The following is a 10,457-nucleotide window of genomic DNA, read 5'->3' as shown; positions in this document are numbered from 1 at the left end:
CTGCTCCACCAGTTCTTCTGGGGACAGGACTTCCTTATGTGGTCGTTCCCGAGATAGCGGAGATCCTGCATTGGATGGTTGTGGATCGGATTGGGTATTCTCAGCTTCTGATTCCCGTTGGTCCAGCGCCGCCAAGGTTGCAAGAACCTGTTTTGGCTGGGCGGATTCAACTTCAGACTGATCACCGCCTCCGAATTCCTTCATCTTGCGATCGAACTCTTCAGTATCCATGGAGGAGGTATCCCCGGAGATTGGGCTTAGGTTGCCCAGGATTGATTCTTCACTCGGAGCGTTGCTTTCTCCAACAGCCTCATGCTGATCCGGAGCAGCGCTGTTTTCCGGTGCCTCAACCTGCATGGGGCCAGCTCCGACTTCTTGAGGGGCGGCTCCTGCGGTATGGGCTAAGAAGTGTACGAAGTGACACCATTGCTTCTCTAACACCTGGGAGACCCAGGCGGATCTGCATTGGTCTTCCACCTTTATTTCCTACTCAGGAGCGGATTGGGTGGGTTTTGATTTTTCCAGATCTGAGGCGGAATCCTCCTTAGGAAGTTTGTAAGAACATGTCCATTACCCCATGTGTGGTTTTGGTAATTTATGACAATCCCTATGGACTAACGGTTGCATTGAGAATCAATCTTAGGTCAAGTCCATAGTCATGTTGGACTCAAGGTTGTAAGATGGAGAAGACGGAGTACAATGATGAAGATGGTGTCGAAGAGAGACAAAGACGGTGTTGGAGATGAAGAAAGAAGACGGTGGCGTGTATGTTGGAGGAAGACGGTGGCATGGACAATGATGAAGACGGTGGCATGGACAATGATGAAGAGGGTGAAGACGGAGCTTGCCGACTCGAGAAGAACGCGCAAGGGCTAGGTTTGTGCTCGATAGGATAGTGGGTCGTATCTTTGGAGTGAGCTCAAACCTTGCATGCATTGCATCGTGTTCTTGGTTCTTCTTGGTTCTTATGCATGAAACGGATTTCGGTTGCATCACATATTGCATAGGCGAGAGTGATGATTTTCTCGATATATCGTATTGAGAGGTTACACCTCTATGACCATGAGAAAATCATCACTCACTCTTTTCCATGATTTCATCATGTGAGAAGATAGCTCTTGACGCCCTCTTTCCAACAAAACTGGTTTCATGTCATTCCGAGTTTCCTAGCTGGAGATATTAAGTTTTCCGTGTTGCAGAGAAAAAGAAAACAAAAATAATCTTTATTGGGCCGGGCGGTACTACCGCGGGCGGTACCGGGCTAAGTACCGCACGCGCGTTTTTCTTTACTGGATCTGTTGCGGTACCAGGCCGGTACCGGCCCGGTAGTACCGTAACCCATTTACGGTACCAGGCCGGTACCGGTCCCGGTACTACCGGCCCATCTTTTGTTTTTCTTTTTCCCCCTTTTCTTTCTCCAGCCCATCACCACCGCGCGCCGCATCTCAGCCCAGCCGCCGCAGCTGCGCTCCAGCCCGCCACGCCGCCTCGCTTGCCAGGCCCCCGCCGCTCGCCAGCGACGCGCGAGCATCGCGCTCGATCCCCCGCTCCGCTTCCTCGCGTTGACCCGCAGCTGCGGGGTCGCTCGATCCCCAGCATGCGCAGGCCCCGCGCAGGCCCCACGCACGCAACTCCCGCCCGCACATGATTGCATGTTGCGCAGCATGCTGCTCTGCCCACCGCGCCGCCAGCTCTCTCACCCGCACGATTCAGTTTTTGCTTCATATTCAGTACAAGCGGTAGTACCGCTCCGGGGAGCGGTACTACCGGTTTTGGGTCGTTTTCCAGATCTGGTTTTTGGGAAAACGGTAGTACCACTTTGCACAGCGGTAGTACCGCTTTGGGGCGAATCTGACCGTTTTTCCAGCTCCCAACAGCTATATTTCTGGACCCCTATTTATACCTCTCTTCCACCTCCGACCCAAATAACCCTGCACCTCCACTCTCTCTCCTCCATTGTTGTCCTTGGGTTCTTTCTTCCTCCTCTTGATCCCCCCACTATGTGTTGCATATTTTTGGGGGAAAGGAGAGAGGAGATCTAGATCTAGAGCTTCACCAATTGAATCCTCCTCTAAGTGAGAGGATCTTGCTAGATCTAGATCTTGGAGTTTCTTGGTGTTTCTCCTCACGTTGTTCTTCCTCCCTTATTCCTCCAATAGCTTCTTCTAGCTTTGTTGGAATTTGGGAGAGAAGAACTTGGGCATCCTAGTGGTGTTCTTAGCCATTGCATTAGGTGCATCGGTTGTGCTCTCTCCGGGGTTTTGATCTCGTAGGGTGTGTGTGTTCCTCCTTAGTGGTGTTCTTGCCTTAGTGGCCATCTTGCCTCTTGTGGCGCTTTGCATCCTTGGTGGAGTTGGTTTCCTTGGTGGAGTGTGTTAGCCTCTTGTGGCGCGTTGCATCCTTGGTGGAGTTGGTTTCCTTGGTGGAGTGTGTTAGCCTCGTGTGGCGCATAGCATCCTTGGTGGAGTTGGTGTCTTGGTGGCCTTGCCGCCGGTGTGGCGTGTTGTAGCCTTTAGTGGCCTTGTACTTGAGAGCCTCCGTGTTGTGGAGTTGCCTCAAGCTTGATACTTGGGAGTTTGCCCAAGCTTGTACGGGTTCGGTGACCACCCTCAAGGTTCCCTTAGTGGATCGAGGCTTTCCTTTGGTGGAAAGGCTCGAGGAGAATACGGTGGCCCTAGTTGGCTTCTTAGAGTGCCTCGTGCCTCCACACCGCTCCAACGGAGACGTAGCACCCTTGGGTGTGAACTTCGGGATACATCGTCGTCTCCTCGTGCACCGTTTACTTCTCAACCCGAGCTCCTTTACCTATGCGCTTTACATTGTCATATCTATCATGATTGATGCTATGCCTATCTTGTTATCACCTTGTTGCTCATCATGCTAGCATAGGTTGTTGGAGCACTTAGGCAAATCCCTAGTTGATAGGTCTTGAGCTAAACTAGTAAACACATAAGTAGTTTTATTCCGCCTAGTTTAGCTCTCAAGTAGAAGTTTTTATACACCGCCTATTCACCCCCCCCCCCCCTAGGCGACGTCCTAGAACATTCAATTGGTATCAGAGCAAGTGCTCTCTTATCTTGTTGGGCTTCACCGCCTAGAGAGTATGACGCCGGCTAGAGGATTAGTGCACACTTCTTCCTATACATTTGATGGCACTAATTATGATGCTTGGAAATTCTACATGCTTGATTATTTTAGGGACATGGACCCACATGTGGAGCAAATTCTTGATATGGGTTTTCTCCTCCTAAGGATCCACAAAATCCAACTTTTGAGGAGAAGAAAAACTCTTATCTAGATGCTCAAGCTACTAAAGTCCTTTGCCGTGTTGTGAGTCATGTAGTGATTTCCTCCATTGCGCCTTTCGGAGTGCTCATGAGGTTTGGACAAAGCTTCGAGATACATATGGTGGATCCAAGACCATTGAGGATGATCACGCTCCTTCCACTTCACCAATGTGTGGTAAGACACAAGGTAATGGTATGGTGAGTGGTGATAAACATTGCATTGTTGATGGTGAGCGCTGTCTTGATGATTCTTCATCTCTATCTACAACAGGGCAGAGCTTTGGTAACACCGTCTTGTGTTACTACAGGTCCAAAATAGTGTTACTAGGCCATTTAGTAACGGATTTTGCAATGTGTTCCATTAGGCCGTGTTACTAAGTGGTGTCCCCAGTCACACATAACATTTGTTACCTTATGTCAACATTTGTGTTGCAAGTTACGTTGTAGTAACATGCATATTACGTGTTACTAAATATAGTGGTAACATTTTTTCGCAACTATAGTAACACCAGTAGTAACATTATTTTAACATATTTTTTGTAACTTAGTAACACAACTAATACAAAAATCCGCTTTCGGACCCAACTAGTAACATAATAACCAAACATTGTAACACCATAATTTAGAGTTGTGAACTATAACATAGTTTGTGACTGTAGTAACACCATTAGTAACACTATTGTATTAGTACTAAATGTTATTTTCTACTTTTAAACACAAAATTAGGTAACCATTTTATCCAATATACATTCATTCAACAAAATCACATGTTGAATTAATTAATTCGTTTATTATGATGTTTGGCACCATTCAAATGACAAGGAGATTGAATCACCACACATCCAAATATTGAACATATGAAGATATTTATTAATATAAAAGAGTGCAGATGCATATACATTCCAATGAATAAATAACAATATTATTGATGCAATATCATAACATTTATATAAGTTTGAATAGATAACACAATTGTGACAAATACAAGATTGCATTTTTCAATCTAGCAATGTAAACTTTATTTCTTCCTAAGAAAAATCTCCGGACTTCATTTCTTTCTTGATCTGACCAAAGAATTCAGCTAAAACTCAATGATCCATCTCTCGAATCTGTAAAAGAAAATTGGACCTCATAGTTAGACAATTAAATGTACATATTACTAACTGACTTACTAACAATCAGCTAGACTATTCTAGATATTGGATCTCACAATTACACGACTAAATTGGACGTCACAGTTATACGATTAAGTGTACATATTTGTCTAATCAAAGTCTATCCAAAGTTCCTTTTTAACACAGTAGTACATAGTACTAACAATATTTTCCCTCAAGAAAATATACGAAGGTGCTTACAGGATATCAAGGAGCTACCAACCAGCATAAATTTTGTAACAGACACCGAATATTATTACAATATAAGTTAATGTGCCACTACTTTTTGTAGATACGCAAAAATTCTAGAAGTTCCTGGAATATATTCTTGATGTCTCTCCACTAATATTGTTCAACCAATCACAAAACTTGGAATAAAAGAAGCCTTATTGCTTACTTAGCAGGATTTAGGGTGATAGCAAGTAGTTATCATCCGACACTGAGCAATATTTTAGAGCCAACCCAACATAGCTTTACCTTGAGTGCAGAACTATGCCTTGTGCTTGAGAGACGTTGATTTCTAGTCCCCTGGTGGTCTAGTCTTTCAAAACATTGATCCATCTGATGTTTAGTCTCCCTCACCTATAAAGAGATAATAATTACTAGAAGACAGGCCAGAAGTAATCAGAACAGAAACCAGCAAATGCTTCTTGGGATAGTTTTACTGTATCAGTATCAGTAGTCAGTACTACCGCAACAACTGCAACAGCCTATGCATCTAGCATGCCTGCAGGCTGCAGTTCACATCGTATTCACATAATGAGAAATGGTAGGATAACAAGAATACGAGTTCATTATGTAGAAACTAAGAGTTGTCAAAGATTATTAGCTAAAGTCTTGCTAACATTTGAAATAACTTTGGTAAATGAGCTCCTTTCAATTTACAAAATTATACCAAATGGGTAATTTTATAATCTCCGAAGAAGAAAAACACAATAATTGCTAAGCATCTCCATATACAAATATGAGCAGCATAGTCACTAACTTGTCCACTCAATGTTTTAAAAGTGATCAAATTTGAATCAACAACAAGAGTACATAATCATATAAGCACACCCTCATAGAAAGCTGCAACTTCGGAATTCAAAATAATATTACCTCTGGCACAGAAACAATAACAGGGTTTTGTGGCGCTGATGAATTTGGGTTAATCAGTAACTAGTCATCAACATGTGCCACCTGCGAGGGCTAGTGGTTGTTTTAGTTTTTACATATAAAGTCCAAGATAATGTTGTAGCGATGATCTATATATGTGCAATTACAAAGTTAGATCTAAATTGCTAAGTGTTCACCAAAATACCATCAACATTACTGGTAGGACCTACATAAGTTTCAGTTATGCAGAAATGCTAACATATGCAGAAATCATCAACATTCACACGGCTAAGATACTTTAACACCAATACCCACATGTATATGTGCCCCTTCGATACCACATTGTCTTTGCTTGAAGTTTCTTTCTTCCGCACTGATTGCACAATACTTTTTTGATACCCAGAGGACAGTTTCCATCGACTCTTCTCTGGCTTTCAGCTTCATACTTAAGCTCAGTGGCGGAGCTAGGAATGGAGGAAGAGGCGTGCTCAGCATGTGGCATGCTGAAAAAATCGATATTTGGCAAGCCAAACACACCAAATTGTTCGCTAGTAATCAACCAAAATTCACCAAAAAAAATTGACACCAAAAGATAAATAGTGTACCTAGTAGAGAACCAAAATTAGAAAAAGAACAGTTTTGTTTTGCAGGTACAGACACAAAAATTAAATTGTGGAATACCATCATACTACCGTCTAGATTTTTTAGATAAAATTTAAAAATCAAGCATTCATTCACTGGTTTTGTTCGTACTTTATACATACGGTCATGGTGGTAGAACGAGAAAGGCAGGAAGCAGTACACGCTTTACGGCAACAAGGGAGCAATATACGACTACACGAGGTGGACAGAAGAGATTGATCGCTCACCGTGGCAGAGCTTGAGCAGGCTTGCGGGACGAGCATAAGCTTTTTTCACGCATGGGATTAATGTTTCTGTACGGTCAAGCTTCAGTTTCTAGGCGGAATACATGATATCTACTGTGTTGCCTGACTTGCTGGACCGGTGCTACAGCCCGGGTAGCACCGGCCGCAGCTCCGCCCCTGCTTAAGCTTATTCCCAAGCTGGCACCCTTCAAAAAGCATTCCATCATGCAGGATGCATGCACATACTACTCTATATCATTTGAGAGGATTGAAGCATTTGTTCCTGCATGCTAATGAAACAACAGTCTGCGATTTACTGTTAAGACAACTGTTAGGCTGTTAGCGGTTATCCAACAAAAGGATTAGAACTGCTCACAAAAATATGTAGTTTAATCCATTTACAGTTCTGCCTAAAGGTTGTATAGAGGATGAATCTCAGTGTATAAAAATACTGGTAGTTAAGCTAACATTTCTCTGAACGTAATGAATCCAATATTTATCCAAAACAGTCTCTTAATTAATAAAAATGAAATGTGTACTGATTGAAAAATATAATGTGGGGAGTGGATGCAGCAAGTCATACATGAATAAGTGTGTATCATCTAAAAGGATCTTACTTCTACCAAAGCTCACGAAATAGCGCATGTTTATTAATATCACTGTATACCCTGAGCTATTTCTGGTAGTCTTAAGAGGGTTCAAATTTTTCCTGTGAGATCAGACATAAAAAAAACTGTGAGATTAAAGCTGAGTAGCTGACTAATGTAAGTCTGCAGTTTGACATATTAGGCAATCAGAATAAAGTGTAGGCTGGGGCTTCGTTTACCTGCTCATATGGGCAGACCAAGCAAGCTGCAGCTGTCCAGCGTATTGAGCTTACTGCTGCCACGAACGACCGGATCGATCTGCCATTCTGTGTGCCTAGGCGAACTCTTCGGCCAGCATGATCCCAAGGTTGAACAGTGTATTCACCCGCCTTCTCAAGCCTATAACATCGAGTAACACTTCAAAGATTAGAGTAAGAGATTATATCTTCATTATTTAGGACCTTGTGACAGTAATTGTGTAGTTAAAAATCTCCTGATGTACATAGTTATGATTAATTTAGTAGAAGGAAAGCCCGTGCAAACCTTGGTATTATTAATTACTTCAATCTTCCTGTAATGTTAAGCCCATCCATGACCAATTCCTACGTTGCACGGATACAGCAAAAAAAGTCACGTATCAGGGGTTGGAAACGTCCGAATAAGGGGATACACCTAGATACCTCCAGATACATGCTTAGTTCAACAGGAAATTAACAAACAATTTAATTTGACTAACACTAGGTACGCCCCAAAAAAATGCAATTCCACTTAGTAGCATAAGGGATGGGGTCTCTGTGACACCTCTCATTCTCCTAGGGACAGCGAAATACTAGCTGGGGCTAAACTAGGGTTTACATACATGGCAGCTGGGGCTAAACTAGGGTTCAAACAAAACGAATTGAGAGCACAGCAGGACGATCAGACAGAGGGAGCACTCGGTGGCTGCCGAATTACCTTGTGGTGCAGGGGCCTGAACAAATGCCTGAACTTGACGGGAGCAGAGAGGCGAACGTGGTACGATGGTAGCCAGCCCTTGGCAAGGAGACACGACGGCGAGCAGCGGGCGGGGTGGCTGGGCCTTGGCGAGAAGACGCGACAGGGAGCCGCTGGCGGGGTGGCCGGCGCGACGGGGAACAATAGGACAGAGTGGCCGGCGTGACGGGAGGAGCGCAAGGTGGCGGCTCAGTGGTGGGGGTGGGGGGCGCGGTGGGGCGGCGTTGTGATGGGAGGAGGATGGGGGCGGCGCCGTGGGGGAAACCGATGGGGGGGCGGGCCGGTGGTGGGAGGGCGAGATGGGGGGCGGCGAGGTTGGGGCTGCAGTGCCCGCCTTTGTGCGTGCAGATCAGATAACTGCGGGGAATTTGTTTTCCGCTGATTTATAGGAAGAGGATCTATTAATGGAGGGGAAGTGTACATTAGCGGGAATGACTAAAATTTCCGTTTTTTTATCTCAAAACTTTCAGCCAGAATAACCAGATTGGCGCGGGAAATGAAATTTATTTTTCAGAAAAAGATATTAAATCTATTGATCAAAAAAGTACTCGTGCAATAGCCACCCGCAAAGATAAAAAGTACATCTAGATCCCTAGGATTATTGTGTCCTCTCGATCAGGATGTAATTTTTATACATACATAACTAGAGATGATTTTTTGCGAGAATTAGGAGGGATGCTTTGACATCCAATTTTAAATTGTGAAAAGAAAAGTTTGAGAAATAAATAAATTTAAAAAGTGTGTCAGAGAAAAATAGAGCATATTATGTATGTATCTATTTATTAGAGCGAAATTGCATATAAATTAAGAACTAACAAGTTAATAAAATAAATATAGTCTGTATACTTATGTGGATTTCTATAGCCTATGTAAAAAATAATTATTCACTTGGCCACGCCTCACTTGGTTGGTGCCTCGCCCAAGTGGTGTGTGTGCCCTGTCTATTTCTTTTGGCAAAACTCTTTGACCAATGTATAAAAAGCCTTCAAAACACTTCATTGCGGGTTGCAATCAATTTTATGGAGAAAGAGGGGGTCACCACCTACATGGATATTCTTTAAAAAGAAAAAAATGTTTATGAAAATTGCACCTAGGATCCCTACCGGTTCTAGATGATTTATAACAAGGTATGCCGTATGACCAAAAGTGCCATTTGGCAAAGTGAAGAAAACAGGCACATTGAACTTCTTCGGTAGAACCACCGAACAAATAATTACGGGGAACATGTCGGGCGAACAGAATCCTTGTTGCCTACCGCATCAAGGCGCACACGCCCTAACTAAAAACCACATAAGGGTCTTCCATTGCTCTCCTCGTCCTACATAATTAATGTTGTTGTTGTTGGTTGATTTGCCACTTTCAGAAGATATTTCTCAAGTTGAGAAGAAAGAAAAGGACCAAGTTAAATATGTTTACTCGAACTAATGCTTGTAACACACATCCTCGAACACATATCTCTGTGTTACTATGTCAATGTACCTGTATCACATTACCTCCCACATATATTTATATGTTACTGTGTTGATATCTTTGTAACACAATCCTAGGCCTTATAAAGTTTGTGTTACGGTCGGTCGTTGGAACACAAATTATGTGTTACCGTAATTTTGACTGTAATATATTTTACTATGTGCTACATGATTATGTTACCAAAGCTATGTTCTGTTGTACTATTGCAATGTCTCATCTTTGGGCTTTAACACTTGTAGCACTATAAATGATTTACATGCTAGTGTTGATAGTCCTTGCATATCTTCATCCCATGATGATATGCTTCTCTTGTCTTGTTGCCATAATGAAGATACTTTGCTTTCCTCTAGTATTTGTGTGACTAACAATGTAGAGGAAACCAAAGATACTATGGGCCAAGATAAGATCTTGGATGGAGCTTCAAGGAGTTCATCTTCTTCATCATTGCACGGTTCCTACACTTGCCTTATGGCTAAGGCTTCTAAGGTATCTCCTTCCTTGGAACCCTATCTATCTAGTGATGATGAGGATGATGATATGGAAGTACTTAGTGTTGCTTCCTTAAACAAGTTGGGAGAGTCGGTTTATCATGCTCTTTCTAAGAAGAAACTTGCTCGCTCTAGCTTCATGAAAATCTTCAATTCTGCCATTAAGAGCACAAAACTTATTGAGAAAAAGGAAGAGTATGAGCGCGAGGATGCAATTGAGATTGCAACTCTTAAAGAAGCTCTTAAAGAACAACAAACCACCAATGAAACTCTTGAAGAGAACTTTGCTCTAAAGATACGTAGGGTAAAGGAATCTCGTGATAGAGCTTTAGAGGTGGCACATGATTTTCAAATTAAATATGATGAGCTAGTAATTGTTCATGGTAAACTCCTTGAGGATTGTGAGCTTCTCACCGAGTCACTTGAGCAATTTACTGCTCTCAACCAAATAGAGCTTGCTAAGTTGCCTTCTCCTTGTGCTATAATTGATAATGCTTGTGCTACTAACTCTACCTCT

The 10,457-nt window shown here is 42.9% G+C and overlaps 1 long non-coding RNA gene across 2 annotated transcripts; it reads right to left on the bottom strand.

Annotated features, from left to right (window-relative positions):
* Nucleotides 1-4,246: 4,246 nt before the first annotated feature.
* LOC124708963 lies at nucleotides 4,247-8,087 on the bottom strand. 2 transcript variants are annotated; one of them, XR_007005380.1, is made up of 7 exons: nucleotides 7,944-8,087; nucleotides 7,533-7,591; nucleotides 7,229-7,388; nucleotides 5,852-7,111; nucleotides 5,540-5,629; nucleotides 4,919-5,023; nucleotides 4,247-4,396 (listed from the first exon to the last, which is right to left on the bottom strand). It is a non-coding gene; the product is annotated as an uncharacterized LOC124708963 (long non-coding RNA). The 2 variants fall into 2 exon arrangements; XR_007005379.1 differs by lacking the exon at nucleotides 7,533-7,591 and having other exon boundaries at nucleotides 5,540-5,620.
* Nucleotides 8,088-10,457: the final 2,370 nt, after the last annotated feature.

This window comes from Lolium rigidum, chromosome 4 (assembly GCF_022539505.1).
Source record: "Lolium rigidum isolate FL_2022 chromosome 4, APGP_CSIRO_Lrig_0.1, whole genome shotgun sequence".
Classification (NCBI taxonomy): domain Eukaryota; kingdom Viridiplantae; phylum Streptophyta; class Magnoliopsida; order Poales; family Poaceae; genus Lolium; species Lolium rigidum.
The sequence above is the reverse complement of the archived record's forward strand: the minus strand, read 5'-3'. Positions and strand labels throughout refer to the sequence as shown.